Source organism: Malaclemys terrapin, chromosome 15 (assembly GCF_027887155.1).
Source record: "Malaclemys terrapin pileata isolate rMalTer1 chromosome 15, rMalTer1.hap1, whole genome shotgun sequence".
Taxonomy (NCBI): Eukaryota; Metazoa; Chordata; order Testudines; family Emydidae; genus Malaclemys; species Malaclemys terrapin.
In genome coordinates, this window is record NC_071519.1 from 18,848,990 (window position 1) to 18,865,914 (window position 16,925).

Genomic DNA, 16,925 nt, shown 5'->3' on the forward strand with positions numbered 1-16,925 from the left:
CCGCCGGACGGGACGCGGAGCTACTGGCCCTTTAAAGGGCCGAAGGGACGGAGAAGCGTCTGGTTCGTGGCCCACGTGCGCGGTGCCCACAGGTGCGGCCCCATGGCCCTGCCCCAGGACCGGCCCCGAGAGCGCTGCCTCCACCCCGGCCTCGCCGTGGGGCTCCCGTCCCTCGCCGCCTGTGGGCGGCTGCGGCATCATCGCCCCGCCCCGCACGGGCTACCCAGAGCGGCAGCGGCATCGCCCCCCGCACAGGGCTCCGCAGCCCCTCACCCCCCCCAGGGCCCCCCGCCCTCCCAGAGCCTGCCTGGCACAGCCCCACCCCCACACAGGGGCCCCCCGCCCTCCCAGAGCCTGCCTGGCACAGCCCCACCCCCCCACAGGGGTCCCCCCCCGCCCTCCCAGAGCCTGCCTGGCACAGCCCCACCCCCCCACAGGGGTCCCCCCCCGCCCTCCCAGAGCCTGCCTGGCACAGCCCCACCCCCCCACAGGGGTCCCCCCCCGCCCTCCCAGAGCCTGCCTGGCACAGCCCCACCCCCCCACAGGGGTCCCCCCCCCGCCCTCCCAGAGCCTGCCTGGCACAGCCCCACCCCCCCACAGGGGCCCCCTGCCCCCCCAGAGCCTGCCTGGCACAGCCCCACCCCTACACAGGGCCCCCCCCGCCCTCCCAGAGCCTGCCTGGCACAGCCCCACCCCCCCACAGGGGCCCCCTGCCCTCCCAGAGCCTGCCTGGCACAGCCCCACCCCCCCACAGGGCCCCCCGCCCTCCCAGAGCCTGCCTGGCACAGCCCCACCCCCCCACAGGGCCCCCCGCCCTCCCAGAGCCTGCCTGGCACAGCCCCACCTCCCCACAGGGCCCCCCCCGCCCTCCCAGAGCCTGCCTGGCACAGCCCCACCCCCCCCAGGGCCCCCTGCCCTCCCAGAGCCTGCCTGGCACAGCCCCACCCCCACACAGGGGTCCCCCCCGCCCTCCCAGAGCCTGCCTGGCACAGCCCCACCCCCCCACAGGGCCCCCCCCGCCCTCCCAGAGCCTGCCTGGCACAGCCCCACCCCCCCACAGGGGTCCCCCCCGCCCTCCCAGAGCCTGCCTGGCACAGCCCCACCCCCACACAGGGCCCCCCGCCCTCCCAGAGCCTGCCTGGCACAGCCCCACCCCCCACAGGGCCCCCCCGCCCTTCCAGAGCCTGCCTGGCACAGCCCCACCCCCACACAGGGGCCCCCTGCCTGGCACAACCCCACCCCCACACAGGGCCCCCCCGCCCTCCCAGAGCCTGCCTGGCACAGCCCCTGCCCCCCCAGAGCCCTGCCTGGCACAGCCCATGCCTGCACAGGGCTCTCCACAGGGCCCCTTCTGCTCTCCCAAAGGTGCTGGAGGTTTGGCAGCACCTCCTGGCTTGAAGTGGCTTTTGTTTGATGGTTTTCAGCATCCCCACTATAAAAATTGTTTCAGTGCCACTGCCAGAGCCCTGCCTGACATAGTCCCTGGGCCCCCACCTCACATGACTCTCCACAGGGGATGCCCCTCTGCCTGGGGTGGGCCTGTGACCAGGAGGTGTTTGGAGGCTCTTAGCTTGCAGGTCCATTTCCCCCTCCACAGGGCTCCCTTGGCTTGGTGGCAGTGCAGGTAATAACATCGACTCACAGGACACCCTGGCCACACCGCAGAGTAGTCTGGATGGAGGCAGCATCAAGGCCCATAGAAGGGTGGAGCCAGTCAAGGCACTGATGCTGGGAGGGGAGGAGGGAGTTTTATGGCTCCCAAGGTGTTTCACAAGGGGGGGCTTCCAGCTTGGCATCTGGAGTAGTCGATCTAATCCCAAACATGAGTGGACTAGGCCAATTGCAATGGTGCATTGCATATGCAATCACCCAGCAACCGCTTCTGCTGCTTCTCATATTCCGCTTCTGTGGGTCTCAACCCATCCCCCAAATTTCCCTTCCGCCTCGCTGGCACCTCCCTCCATGTAGCAATGTGGCAAAAGCAGGGTGGTCACAACCCTCTTCCACCTATTCACAACCCCCATGCTAAGAAGATGGGTTCTGCTTTATACATCCCCTTTGACCATTTTATAAAAATTTACCAGATAGCATTTAAAACAAACCAAAGTTGGAAAGACAGCACTACACAACAAAAATGGGTTGGGCTGAACTTGGATTCTGTCCAGATTTAACCACAAAAGATCACACAAAATATTTGTGAAATTCTGATCATATGCAATGACATTCAATATCGACAACTTGTTAAATTGCAGAGCATTAGACATAATCTTTGGAATTACACATTGAATGATTGCATTACAACATTTAACTATCTCCTGCTTTGTCCCCAGACCCTTATTATTCTTCATAGCCTTGACAGTCATGCAGCAAAAACATCAAGGTCATGAAATTAAATGTCAATTGCCTCATATAATAATTTTTGGTTTTCAAAAAGGAACAACAGGAAGTTGCAGCATGGTCTACTTTATGGAAACATATGCAAGTGGATTTCATAGATTTCTATAGCCTTTTATATGGAGAACAGGCAAGGCTTTACTGATTCAATTGACTAAACCTATTATATACAGATCATCTAACTCTATTGCTGAGTTTGTAATGCTGGATTAATTTACCAGTAGAACAGATTAAAAGAAAACTATTTTACACATTTCATTTGCATGATGGAAAATGTGATATGGCTTCATGGGAAGAGGAGACCAATCCTGTGATTAATAAGAAGATGGCTTTTGTGCTCTGGCAAAACAGCACAAATATAAAGTTAGTTCGTTTCACTAACTAGTGGCAAAAGAAAAGGAAGATACGTCAGGGAAAGAAAGGCAAAAATATCTTATAAAGGTTGTCAACTTTAAAGGTGCAGATTCTAAAGTCTTTTTTTTTTAATAAGGCAGGTTAATCAAGTATGACTGGAAGAAGTCAACTTGTAATAGAAACATGTTAATAATACAACTGTAGCTAATATAGGTACCAACAACTATGTGGTATGTCATCTGCAGCTTGGGTTCAAGTGTGATGTTCCCAGAGGCCATGGTGATGGAGAACATGATAAATTTCAATGTAAAAGCTGTACTCTTGTAAATGAAGGGGAGTTATATAACTAAACTTCCTGCCCCCAGGGAGTCCCAAAGCCTTGAAATGAATACAGTGAGCCTCATTCAGATCTCACACCGGTGTAAATCAGGAGTAACTCCACTGATGTCAGCTGGGTTGAGATCAGAATGAAGGCTATGCTTTTGGGATACTTTTTTTCATCTAAACAAGGAAGTTTGACTTCCTTGCAGCATATACAGCAGAATCTTGCTAGTCTAGTCACCACCCAGCTCAAACTGTCATCTGAAGCTGCAAACGTCTTCTTAGATGCATAGATTTACGTACATAAAGATGACTTCCCCAGGTATCCAAATCTCTGGAGGTTTAGTGTTCCCTGAGAACTTCAAGTAACTGAGGTTCCACAGTACTAGATAGTTTGGCAATCTAATGTTATTGTAACAGGCTATTTGTATTAAAGTCGCACCTAGAGGCTCTGACCAAGATCAGGGCTTTATTGTACAGGACACTGTACAAACACAGGATAAGTCAGTCCCTATCTAGAAAAGTTTTCTATCTAAACAGACAAGACAAAGAGTGGGAGTGAAATCAGAGACACAGAGAGCTAAAAAGACTTGCCCAAGGTTAGACAGCAGGTCCACAACACTGCTGGAATAGAACCCAGGTCAGAATCCTAGTCCACTGCCTACGCTACTGTCTCTGGGCCACAGGAGCTAAGCGGATTGTAGGGGAGCCCACTCAGTCTACAAGTTTCTTTATGGATTATTTCAGGTGTCTCCTTTGACACACAAGCATTGCACAAATTGTCTGGTAACCAGGATGGAAGAGGTTTCCTTGAGAATAGACTTCACTGAGGATTTCCAGTGAAAATGGAAACGCATCCCACCGAAGTTTTACCCAGTCACATTTTCAACAGAAGAGTTGTTTATATTCATATTACTCCCATAGTTCCTCAGATATTATAGCACCACAGTGCACTTCAATTAAGGCCTGCCCTAAACGAAAAGAGAGTGGGACTGGATGGGTCATGGGATCATTAATGATTTACAGTCCCATTCAGTCCAAATCACCAATTTGACTCCCGTGCAATGTACCCTATTGAGCTAGCTTTAGCATTTAGTTTATTTAGCAGTAACCCAAAGAACCTACAGGCCTGAATCCTGTATGACATTGGCTTCAGCAGTTAGTATAAGGCTTGAGGCCTATGAACTTTGGCACAGATAAATGGCCTAATGATCACCCCTAAATTTTGGGGAACTGGGAATAGAGTGATTTAGGGGGAAGTTTGTCCATGAAGACACCAGCCAGCCACAGGAACATGAGCTAACACCAGCTTTTGTATATTTTAGAATAGGAACATCCGCAGGTGTCTCACCATAAGAGTGCCATGGCAACGAATTGATAAATTGAGATAATTAATATACTAACCTATAGGAGAAGAGCATCACAACATTAGTAGGGTGAGAAAATACAAATAAGGAAGAGGGGAGAAACCCCAACTGAATAGGCATAGTGGCATCAGCGTCACATATTATAAAAATTGTATCCCAGCCAGTGTGCAGGAGGAGAGAGAGATGCAGCCCTTGGGAGGTGCCAGGATGATGGCCAGTGGTGATAATGAGGAAGGTGATGGTGATGAGGAAGATAACTAACATTTCAGGTTCTGCAAGGGATGGTGTGAGCATATAGATGTGAAGATGGACATTCTGTATTATCTCTTTCTACCTTGATGAGTTAGAGTGTTTGTGCCAACGTATCAATAAACTATTACAAATGCAGAAGGATTCCTGAAGTGTGAGTGTTGCAACTGTGCTCAACGGGGTTTCCCACTGAACAGTAATGTTAATAATATTGGGCCTGATCTTGGGACAAGAACCTGTCAACCCTTCAAGTGATAACTGGGAATTCTTAATTAATCAATATAATGAATACACAATCTGTAGATTGGGCTACAGCAGGCTTTGATGCCTTATGTGAAACAAATTGCTAATCTCAGTCCAGCTCCCAGTAGCAGATGGCCAGATCATAAACACATCACCACAATGGCCACCCTTGTTAGAGTCAGCAGAGGAGTCAAGGATTGAATAGGTCTTGGAGGCTGGAGTCCTCTCTTCTTGCTGGAGGTGATCTCTCCAGGTCAGGGGGAATTGGCTGAGGATAGGGTGGGATTCTTCCTCTAGTCCCATGGATGAACAGAAGACTTGAGTCTCCAGAATGATGTCCTATCACCATGATTTACAAAGACCCACAAGCGAAAGTCTAAGGGTTTTAAAATGCTGCAGCTGCACTGCTGTGGCACTTCAGTGAAGACACTACCTACACCAATGGGAGAGGTTCTCCTGTTGGCCTGGGTAATCCACCTCCCTGAGAGGCAGTTGCTAGGTCAACGGGAGAATTCTCCTGTTGACCAAGTTGTGTCTGCACCAGAGGTTTGGTCCGTTTAACTTTGTTGCTCAGGATTTTTCACGCCCTTAAGCGACACAGTTATGCTGACCTACAGCAGAAAATTAGGTTAGCATAACTGCGGTGCTCAGGGGTGTGAAAACCCTTGAGTGGCGTAGGTAAGCCAACCGAAGTCCCTGCATAGACGGTGCGAGGTCAGTGGAAGAATTCTCCCGTCGACCTAGCTACTGCCTCTCCGGGAGGCGGGTTACCTATGCCAACAGGAGAACCCCTCCCGTTGGCATTGGTAGCATCTTCACTGAAGCACTGCAGCCGAGCAGCTGTGCCATTGTAGCGTTTTAAGTAGCCCAACCCTAAATGAAACAAGCTCAACTTTGAGAGCTTGGGTTGTAACACATAAAATACAAATGGAAATAACATAAGGAGTTGAGGGCTTGTCTATATGTAAAAAGCTACAACAGCAGAGCTACACCACTGTAGTGCTTCAGTGTAGAGACACTACCTACACCAAAGAGAGGGATTCTCCCAACTGCATAGGTAATCCATCTCCCCGAGAGGTGGTAGCAGGGCCGGTGCAACCACTAGGCGAACTAGGCGGTCGCCTAGGCCCTAGGGCGCCAAGTGGTTGGGGGCACCAAAAAGCGGTGCCGTGGCTCGGCAGGGAGGAGGCGCCTTCCGGAGGCACTGGAGAGCCAGAGCATCGGCTTGCGGTGGCGGCGAGCCACAGCCATGGAGGAGCCGGCGCGGCGCAGGGGGGCAGCAGCCCTGCAAAGGCGGCGGCACCGCTAGCAGGGAGCAGCCGCACCCCCCACCCCTCCTGCCCAGGCTGCGGCCCAGCAACCCCTGGGGGCTCCTGAAGGCTGCAGTGGATGCACGCGGGCAGCGGCCCCTGTGCGCCCCCCGGCTACCTCCTTGCCGCGCTCAGGTTCTGCGGCTCCCAGGCATGTGAACCATCGCCGGGGCGCGGGGCCCTGAGCCTGCTCCAGGAGGCACAGCGGCGGTGGCGGCTCACATTCCCGGGAGCCGCAGAGCCCAAGTTCGGCGAGGGGGCAGCCGGGGGACGCCTGGGGTCCGGCGCCCGCATGCATCCGCTGCAGGCTGCAAGAGCCCCCGGGGAGGGGGTTGCCAGTCCACAGCCTGGGCAGGAGGGGCGGGGGGAGCGGCTGCTCCCCGCCAGCTTTGCCACCGCCTTTTCAGGGCTGCTACCCCCTTGCGCCGCACCGGCTCCTCCATGGCTGGGGCTCGCCGCCGCTGCAAGCGGGACGCTGTGGCTCTCCCTGCTGAGCTGCTGCAGCGGCCCAAGCCCGGCAAAGCCAGTGAATGGACTTGGGGCGAGGGCCGCCGGGGTGGGGAGACGAGGGGAGGGTTTGTGGGGGGGGGAGGGCTGTGCACCCTCCAGGGGAGTTCAGGGGGTGGGGAGGGGGGAATCTGATCTGGGGAGCAGCCCCTGGGCAGGTTGGCCCCTGGGGTCTATAAAGGCTCGTTGGGATTTGCCCCTCAATGAACCAATGTGTGTGTGCGGGGGGGAGCGCAAGGGGAAGTTTCGCCTAGGGCGTAAAATATCCTTGCACTGGCCCTGGGTAGTAGCATTCTTCTATCGACCTACCATTGTCTACACAGGGATTTAGGTCATCTATGCCGCTGAAGGTGTGGATTTTTCACACCCCTGACCAATGTAGTTAAACTGATCTAATTTTCTAGTGTAGGCCAGGCTTAACCTACCATCCACCTATTTTTTAAAGAAACACCTTTGTTCAGATACAAATCAGCGAGGCAGCTGGAACTTAGCACCCGTCAGTGATCAATGGGCAGATAACCTTTGTACTGACAGCAGGTCCAATTCTTAGCCAAACTGTGCATGCCTAGACTTGGGGAAATAAATGCCTGCAGTCTACATCACTCCAATAATGTGTTGCATGCTAACCAAGAATGTAGGATGCTGACTCAGACTTCAGTCCACAAGGGTGGCAATCAAAGGATGATCTCTCCTGACAAGCTGTTTGTTTTTTTGGCTTGAGTCATTATGAAATGTTAACTGTATTTTTACCCATTTCTTTAAGGAAGCATAAAGATGATGGTTAGCACCTGTTTACATGCTACTGACAGCAAAGGAAGATTCTTAAGCACTTTATGGACAATTCTCCGGTTCAGCAGTCTCTATACATATGCAGCCACTGCAGTAGTGGGAGGATAAAAAAATGTCCTAGCGTGTTTCTGAACAAAATAAAAAGGAGAGAGAACATACCAGCACCATACCAAACCAGGACTGTAGCATCTCTGAGATTGCAGTCCTTTCTGTTGCTATTCAACAGAAAACTGCTTTTCATAATAAATTGGTATCGATGTCATCTTCAGTTTCAGGGGTTCACAACCTTTTTTCTTTCCATGGCTCTATATTCCATTCAAACACTAGCAACCTGTTTGCTTCAGATGTTGCCCAGAATTTTTCGTGTTCAGGTGCATTGAAGGAGGTGTCACAGGAATCGGTGCAATTGTTTATTATTGTATTTTTGTAGCACGTGGGAGCATGAAGCGTTAGGTGCTGGACAAACACAGAACAAAAAGTCCCCGTCTCATACTTTATGAGGTGGACCCTTTTCCAAGCAAACAAATCCATTCTAATTTATAATAAGAGACAGAGAATTGGGAGCAGGGTCATGTCTATCTTAGTCAACTACTACGGTAGTAACTTCCGTGATTGAAAATCAGATTTATTTGGGAAAACTTAATTTAAAGCATCACTAAGGAAAAACCCCAAGACATAACATATCAACAATAAAAACATTAACAAGCTATCTGACAGATTGGGCCAGAGGCAGCTCACAATTTGGCCTAATATTTCAGTTAGAGACAGGATGATTCATTGTGTTATAAAACCACAGTAGAAAGTTCAAATGGTCATCAAGAAGAAGTCTCTCCTAGAAGAGGTTGAATTCCCAGCCTAGGGCCAGATCCTCAATGATATTTAGACACCTAACTTCTGATGCCTATATGCCTTTGAGGATCTGGGCTTGGGCCTGTGGAGAAGTCAATGTGAGGTTTTCAGAGCTAGAACCTTGTGTTTGAAAATTCCTTTTGTTTTCTTTTTTGCTGTTATGTTTTTCTGATAAAAATCTAGATGTTTTCTGGGTGTTATCTGTTTATTGCTACTAGCCAACTCTGTGACACAGCTAAAAAGAAACCCTCTTGCTAAGTGGCCGGAAACAGCTCTGGTGAATTGTAAAACATCGTGTTAATTGTCAGATCCCCAAAGCAGCCATTATTTTAAAAAATATAACATATGGCATATTTCCCAGGTCAGAGCAGGGAGGGGTGTAAAATAAACATTGTATCGAAAATCTCTGCAACCAAAAAGGCTACAAAAAGTACTCCCTGGAAATAACAAACTGGAAAGCGAATCATAAGAAATCAAATAGATGAGGCTGGCATGTTCTTCCTGTCTGGCTTAGCTTTTTTTCCCTTCCCCAGGTTTGTTTTTTGTTTTGTTTTTTTGTTTTTTTGCTCTGGCGTGTAGAGAGTAGCAAAGCCAGGAGAATGATCCTAATCCAGTCCCCTACCAGGATGGACTCTATATCCCAGCATGGTGATTCTCTGGCTCTCCTTCTGTTCCCTAAAGGAAAGATAGTCCTGCTGACAGCAGCAGCTAAAACCCAGGCTGTGGCCCTAAAGACAGGCCACAATGCAATTTTCTATGGTCTCAGATTAAACTTTCCTTATCCCGGTACCTGTCTGGCTAGCACAGTGGTGAGGATATACAAGCAGCAAAGGCTATTCATTCACCTCCATTCTCATTCTGCTACCTGCATTCCTGGATGTGTCCCCCTCTCCCCCCCAGTATTAATTTCAATTGGATTTCTCAGAAGCTTAACTCAGAGCTAATTAGCACCCTATATGGCCTATCCTTTCTACAGTACCTTTACAAAAGGTTTACAATGTGATTAAAGTTAGGTGCCTGAGGACAGCCATGTTCAATGCGTTCCTCGGCATTCTTGAGGAATTAAGCCAGAAGGGGGAGAAAAAACACTTTGTGGGTTTTTTGTTTTGTTTTTAATCCTAAAAAAAAAAAAAAAGAAGAAAAACAAGAACAAAATGAAAGCCGTTTTAACTCACTTCTAAAGTTAAATCACTTAACCCCATCCTATTGTCATGAGAAAGGAAGCAGGATTAATAGAGTTTCCCTCCAAGATCCAGGTCACGAAAGATCTGTTTCTTTTTTGCTCTGTTTTTATTTAGGGTGAACCGCTCAGTTCTGCCAATACAGCTCCGCTCTACCAAGATAGCAGCCCCCAGGGTGTGGATTCTCAGCCTTTTCACACTCAATATGAAGAGAGTAAACTTGATAGAAGGGGCTGCCTCCTCACTGCTCTTTATTTAGAGTGACCAGACAGCAATTGTGAAAAATCGGGGCAGGGGATGGGGGTAATAGGAGCCTATATAAAAAAAAGACCCCAAAATCGGGACTGTCCCTATAAAATCAGGACATCTGGTCACCCTATCTTTATTGCCATTTCTTCTCTGCCTTTCTACATTTCATAGAGCACTGAACAAAACAGATTTTTATTTAGGAAGTTTAAAAAATAAAAAAAATGCAGTTTTTCTGTTAGCATTCGGAAAGGTTTACTATGGGGATCTCTTGCCAGCTTACGCATCCATTTCTTCTAGTTGCCCCTTTCAGCTGAAGATTTTAAAAAGCACTTTACAATCAATAATTAATTATGCTGCACAGCACCCTAGTGCTGCAGGTAAATGTTATTACGGAAGGGTAAACTGAGGCACACAGGGTGACAGAGTCAGAGGCTGAGTAAAGAGTAGATTCCAGGAGTCCTGAACCTGCTACCTTAATTACTCGACCACACTGTCATTGCCAGTGATGAAAAGATTCCCATTGCCTTCCATGCCAGTTGGACTGGGATGTTAATGAACATCTTTAAAGAAAACAGAGTGCTTAGTATTATCATTTGTTTTCTGCCTGTTGTAGAAAACGAAACCACATGAGTGGAATTCAGGCTGTTATTTAGAAGGTATATACCTGAGAACATGGCACAGTTGCAGTGTTTCCTGAAATTTACAAACAGGAAGGATTTGTGTAAGCAGCTCTCTCGTGTAGGGCCTGATTCTGATCAGTGTCAATCAGTGGTAAGAAGTTCAATGAAGTCAATGGTGTTCCGCCTGTGCGTGGGTCCAGTCCCACTCTCACTGTAGGCATCAGAAGTGAAGCATGATGTGTGACTGTGCCATAAACCTACGGTAAGCGAGATCAGACTCAGATCCTAGTTAGGGTAAATAGACACTAAGAATAGCTAGGATTTCCATGCTAACTGATAAGCCTTCACTGAGACACCTGGGATAGGAGTTGGCTTTATGAAAACTACTAAATTTGGGGTTTGGGGACATCAGGGTAACCAATATGTCATGGTCTGTATTGCACCCACAGACACTGGTTACAGAGACAGGAAGGCTGACACTGCAATGGTCTCACCCCCTAGCAGGTGGAGGACAGAAGTGCAGGTTTTAGTGACAGCCAATGGACATTTTCATTTTCTCAACTGGTAGAACAGCTGCTTCCGGATGTAAGGGTTCAAATGTCAGATGAACAGATTCCTTGTAACCTAGCCAAACCTCTAATGTGGTAAATTTTACTATGATTTTTAGGGTCCATTATACAGTGATTCCTATCTCGGGATGGCTTTGAGGGTGAGAAACAGAAACTGAAGTAGCTGATGTAGTGAAAAGAAAAGTTCTTTAATATATATGGGCTTTGTTGTCTGTGATTCCTTATAAAAGGAAAACCTCTGTTTCCAGGAGCCTCATGGCCTACTTGCTGTCTTCATAGGGACAATAGGGTACCATATAAAGAGAACATATTGCTATGCCAGGCATCACCAAGTATTACACATAGTCTTCTGACTTCTTTTTCATAGGGTATGAGCAAATGTTCACTTTTGGGAAGACATACTCTGTGGTTGTTAGTTTCTGTACAGAAGCACTGGTCTTTGGAGGGGGAGCTGTGTGAGTAGCAGGAGAGTTTGCTCTCTGTTTTGGACTGACTGGGGTCAGCTGAGGCAGAGTAGCTCTCTGGGAGCTGGGCACTGGAACTAGGCAGAAATTCCTGGAAGAAGGGATTGCCCTATATGCTGTTTGACCATCTCTGTTCCAGGGCTGGTGTATCCATGTAAATAAAACAAGTTACACATAGACTATATCAAGATTCTGGGTCACTGATTTCTCCCCCACTGGGAAGCTGACCAGCCAGGCCCTGGATATCTGCTACTTTCTGGTAGAAAGGCAGTGCTGGTGCAAGAACAAGACATTGGTGTCAGTAGTGGGGGCTGCAATACTGGGCATGCTTTGGGTTCAAATGAACACATTAAAACTAGACTGGACAAAGTACTGGAGAATCTCCCTTAGGGAAGAATCATGTGCTGGTCCCCAAGGGATAGACTAAATAGACTTTTCCATCTGTAAAGTTTATTATTCATTCAGCAGTGAGCTACACTACTTAGGATGATGTATTACAACTTATAAATATTAGCATGGGGTCATAATTTACAGGAAAATAAAAAAAAAAAATCCACCACACATCTAATGAAACAGAGGATTGTTGCACAACGATCAAATATATTGTCTAATGATTAAAGCAATTCTGGAATAAACTGATCTCAAAAATTAGTCACCACCAGCTGCTGACAGCTTACTACACCTCACACGGCCAAATGATTTCTAAATATCTACTAACAAATACACCCTTCTCAGCATCCTGTGCTTGCAGCAGCTGTAGGCTGCTGACATGACGTCAGTAAGGGCCCTGTCCTTATCTCTTAGAGATATGCAGCAGCATCTCGGAATTTACCATGCCCCTTCTCATCAGCTGGAGAGGTTCATCCCCAGCGTACTCTTATGTCTAGCTGGCCTGAGGAGTGTGCAGCCATGCCTTGGCGCTTCAGCAGGGCTTCAAGCCGTTCTCCACATTCTGAGGTAAATAAGTCCAGTCATTGAAGGGTGCTTCTGGGTTTAGATCAGGGCAAATGCAACTAGAGTAGAGATTCCCATTGAACAAGCCCTGGATCTACGGGTATCACAGGAATCCCGAACATATACCAGGAGCTACACAGAAGAATCTCAAAGGGTGGTGGAGGTGGGGAGCAGAGGGATAGGTCAGCAGAACAGAATTATCCAAGCTCAGATTTAACCAAGGCTAACTTGCAAACTATGCCATCAGATCTTCAACACAGGCTCTCTGTCTCATGTGTCATCTAGCACCTCCAGCTCCCCAGTGAGCCCTTAACACCTTGCTGGGGCATTGGTTCAAAGCAGATTAACAGCACCTACTGAAATACCAATGTATCTTCCTGTACCACCTTGTGCTTTCCTAGGTAGACTCTCCCATGCAGGTGTTGACTCAAGCCAGCTGCTCATATACTATGGTTGGAGTGCACTTCAAATACCTAGATAGATTAGTTTAAGTAGATCAAGCCCAAACGCGCCTAGCTAACAAGAGCATGGCTCGAGGTGATATAGCTGCATGGGATAAAGAGACCAAGTGTATTCTGAGTCCCAGATGTTCTGCTGCTGCTGAGAAACCCAGAGAAGTAATAAAGTCTACATGGCTGTTGCCTTGACATATCTCCCTTACCAAAATTTGATTTCCATCTTTGGTTTTAGTCAATCAAAGAACATTTTGAAACACAACCAAGGGAAAGTTTTCTCAACTGCTAACAAAACTTCATGTAGGAATTCAAAAAAATCTGCAGAACATTATGACAGGCTTTATTTCACTGGTACAGTACAATTTACAGAATACATCGGAAAAATCAAACAAGGTAAAAGTATGTAAAAGTTTGATGTCTTTAGGCACTTCCAACCACGGTAGTCCTGTAACTGATGAAAATGTTTTGCTAACCAAACCTGGTGATATTTTTCTTTGGTCTGTTCCCCATGCCAAATACGGACTGTGGATTGGCACAGCAAATAGAAAACTGGCAGGATTTATGGAGATTGCATTTTGTACCTGCTGTCACCCAAGACATTTAATCTGCAGCAAGTGAAGATGATATTGTTAGGTGTCCATGATTTCTCATCGGACTGGACTCTGGATTTTTTGTTGGTTGGTTGATTTGATTTTCTCTTGCAAGATTAATTATCAAACTAAACAAAAAGGTTCAAACATCCAGGACGTTGATTTTTCATATTCACCATTGGGGCTTTCAAAAACCTACCTGATAATTTACCATTAGAGAGACATTTCATAAAGAGGAGCAGGAAAGGTGAGAAGAAATGTCCAGAGGGTAGAAGAGGCTTATCCATCATCCATAAAACAATAAGAGTCTCTCTCTGGCTGCCAGCTAGAGAAATAAAGGGCCTATTGCAAGGTACTGCAGAATCATGTTACTTTCCCTTCCTGAGGCTATAAAAGCTCTTCCAATAAAAAAGTATCACCCACATCTTGCTATTATTGTGCTTTAAGAAAGGGATTGTGTCACGGGCTAACACAATGAGCATTTTTGTTTCTTGCAGCTAAGCCGATATTGTTACAAAAGATTTATGAAAAAGGGTGGGACTGTCAAAAATGCTCACTGACTTAGGAGCACTTTCAGTGGCTCTGGTGCTCCTAAACCACTTACATGCTTTAGAAAACCCCACTCCAGATGTTCAAACTTAAAGTTAGGCACCTAAATATATGGGCTACTTTTATTAAGGTGCTTAAAATATGGATTTAGGTGCCTCAAAAGTTTGAAAATTCTTTCCTTTGGACAAAGGTAGTCAAAATACAGCCAACTGCAGCCCATAGCATTGCACGACCTTCATCTTCAATATCGTCACATCACATAATGCTCCATCTTTATCCAACCAGCTTAGACCTGTAATCTCCAGCCTCTGCAGGTGTTGTTTCCATTTGAAAAGGTGTGGCTGCTGAAATCTCCTCCACTTTCTACAAATCAGGTGCAGGCACAAATTGCTGGTGATGCCACTCTGTTGAGCAAAGTGTGGGCACTCCTGGTTCAGAAGTTAGATTAACAGGAACAATCCAAGTGTTTATTTTCAGCAGAGATGGGGCCAGGCACACCATTTAGATCCCAAATGGCATCCCAGTCTGGGGGTATTTGCATCGGAGACCTGACTCAGGCCCATGTGCATGAGTTCAATGAAGGACCCTGTGGATTCCCCTGTGATTCTCCAAACAAAGCCAACCTGAAAACGGTTTATGGCTCTAGGAATGAGACTGCCTGGTCTGAGGAGTTAAAAATGAGCTCTGCCTGCAGCAGCCTGTGCGTTCATCCTTAACATCCTCAGCTCTTTTTTTAGCAGCTCAAATTCCAAGGATAACTCTAGAGGGAGGATGCTGGTTAACTTCAACAGCCTAGAATCTCAAGGCATAATATTTACAATCAATAATCTTGGCGCAGCAATTACCCCCGGCGATTGAGTGCATCCTATTTCATTTGCCTTCTACGTTGAAAAACAAAACAAAGCTATGTGGCAAGTCAACATCTATATGCACTCTCTGCACAAAGATAGTGGTGCCCTTCAAAAACACTAGCAGATTGGGTTACTGACTCCAGCCAGACTCTGATTATAGATGTTTGAAAAATGATAGGAGGTAAACAGAGACTTTAAGACATCAAGTTTCTTCAAGGTGGGAGCTGCTGTCAGCAGAGTTAAAAGGAAAGGAGAGAGATGGATTAATTAGCTTAAAGAACCTCTTAGCCAGCAAATCAAGAGGAGCTTCTACTCAACCATGTACTTGCGTCATGGATTCACAGGCTCGGTGCTACACCCCCAACTTTGGAACAGTCTCTCGGAGGAACCCCTTTGCTGCGCCAGACCCCCAAGGGGTCTCATTCTTCCTTTGGGGTGGGTCATGCAGCATCACCACCTCATGAGTCTGAACCTCTTGGGCTTCAGCACCCCTGCTTCACACTGTGAGCTCTGCTCAGCAAGTCCAGCGAGGCTTCTGGAAGAGACTTAGGCACTCTTCAGGGACTAATGCACTTCGCCCAGTATTTGCAGTGACAATCAAGTGGTGTTTTCAAAACAGTCAGGTTTGTTAGTCAACTGGAACATGGCATAGGAAGCCCTTAGGTTAGCAGAGAGAAATGAAGATTAAAGTGTAGTCCATTCTGGTCAGCCTAGAGCAATTCACCAGTCAAGATGTGGTGAGCTCCATTTTCAGGCTCTTTGTCTCACTCTCTGACTTCCTTTCTTAGTCAGTTTTCAGGTGAGAGATTCCCCAGCCTCTTCCAGAAGCCAACCCTTATTCTCCCACCTCATACCCCCACCTTTGTTCTCGAGCAGGGATCTGTGCTCAGTTTTCCTGCTCAGAGGTGGGGTCATTGCTTGCTAGGTGTCAATGTCCTGGTGAGCGCACTTTCCATTCTTAGATCTTCCACTGAGATGGGTCGGCCTTGGCCAATCATTATTAATGATCCATTCAGTGCACTTAGACAGCTAGGTGACACACATACACACCTGTGTCTCTTAGCTGGTAGCAAATGCAATCCTACCCTCCTTCCCCCAACTGGGTAGCCAAGCAAAGTACAGGGGAAACTGAGGCACGCATAGGCGTAATAAAAAATGACAAAAAAATCCCACTTTGTCACCACTTGTCAGCCATGGAGCTCTGCACAGTATTACACATACCACAGATTCACATGTTTACCAAGTGCCTGGTGCCGTGCGTTTCCCAGCAGCCATAGGGGCTCCCGTTCTAAAGCAAACACGGCTCTCCAGTCAAGATAAGATTGCTGGCATTTTGAGCTTTCCACTACAACTCTGTGACTTCATACAGTACGGGCGGGGTGGGGGGGAGAGAGGGGTGAAGCCTCCGCCAGCTTTGTCTGATTCTCAACTCATGTTTCTTTTATTATTCAGCAAAGTTCACCGAACTAGAATTCTTTCGGGTCTAGACGTCGAGGGCCGATAAGAGCAAAAGAGGGTAAACAACGTTTCCATGGAAACAGGAAGTGGCAGGAATCCCAAGAAAATGGCTGCCGTGTTGTGAATGGAGACAACCCCATCCATGTGTGTTTACTCTGTGCGTGGCTATATAAATAGCTACTGCTGGTTTAAATTTTTCCTGTGAAAGGATTCCACGGGCCAAGAATAAAATAAACACAGCCATGGCTTCAGGCCTCTTGTTTTTATTTTCTCCTTTAGACGGCACTTGGGTTCTCTTGCCTTCTGGGACTACTCCAGATTCCTACTGCCCATTATTCTATTCAGCGTTTAGATTATTAGAAAGCATTTCCAACTTGTATAAAAAACAGATGCATTTTGTCACGCTTGACTCGCTTAAGGGTTTTAAAAAACATCCATCTAATAAATGCTAACCACCCAATGGGAATAATGATCCTCCATGGGGGGAAAATAACAGCAAAATGAAGGGCTAGTGTACCGAAATAACCAATGTTTAAATAGATCTGCTGTAGAGATTTTTTCAGGGACTTTCTCTGACCTGTGTTGCCCAGCAGGTCAGACGA

At 47.6% G+C, this 16,925-nt stretch overlaps 1 long non-coding RNA gene across 1 annotated transcript; it reads left to right on the top strand.

The window, feature by feature from the left end:
• Nucleotides 1-2: 2 nt before the first annotated feature.
• Nucleotides 3-16,574, top strand: LOC128823198 (uncharacterized). Its single transcript, XR_008441699.1, has 2 exons — nucleotides 3-92; nucleotides 16,318-16,574. It is a non-coding gene; the product is annotated as an uncharacterized LOC128823198 (long non-coding RNA).
• The last annotated feature ends 351 nt before the right edge of the window (nucleotides 16,575-16,925 follow it).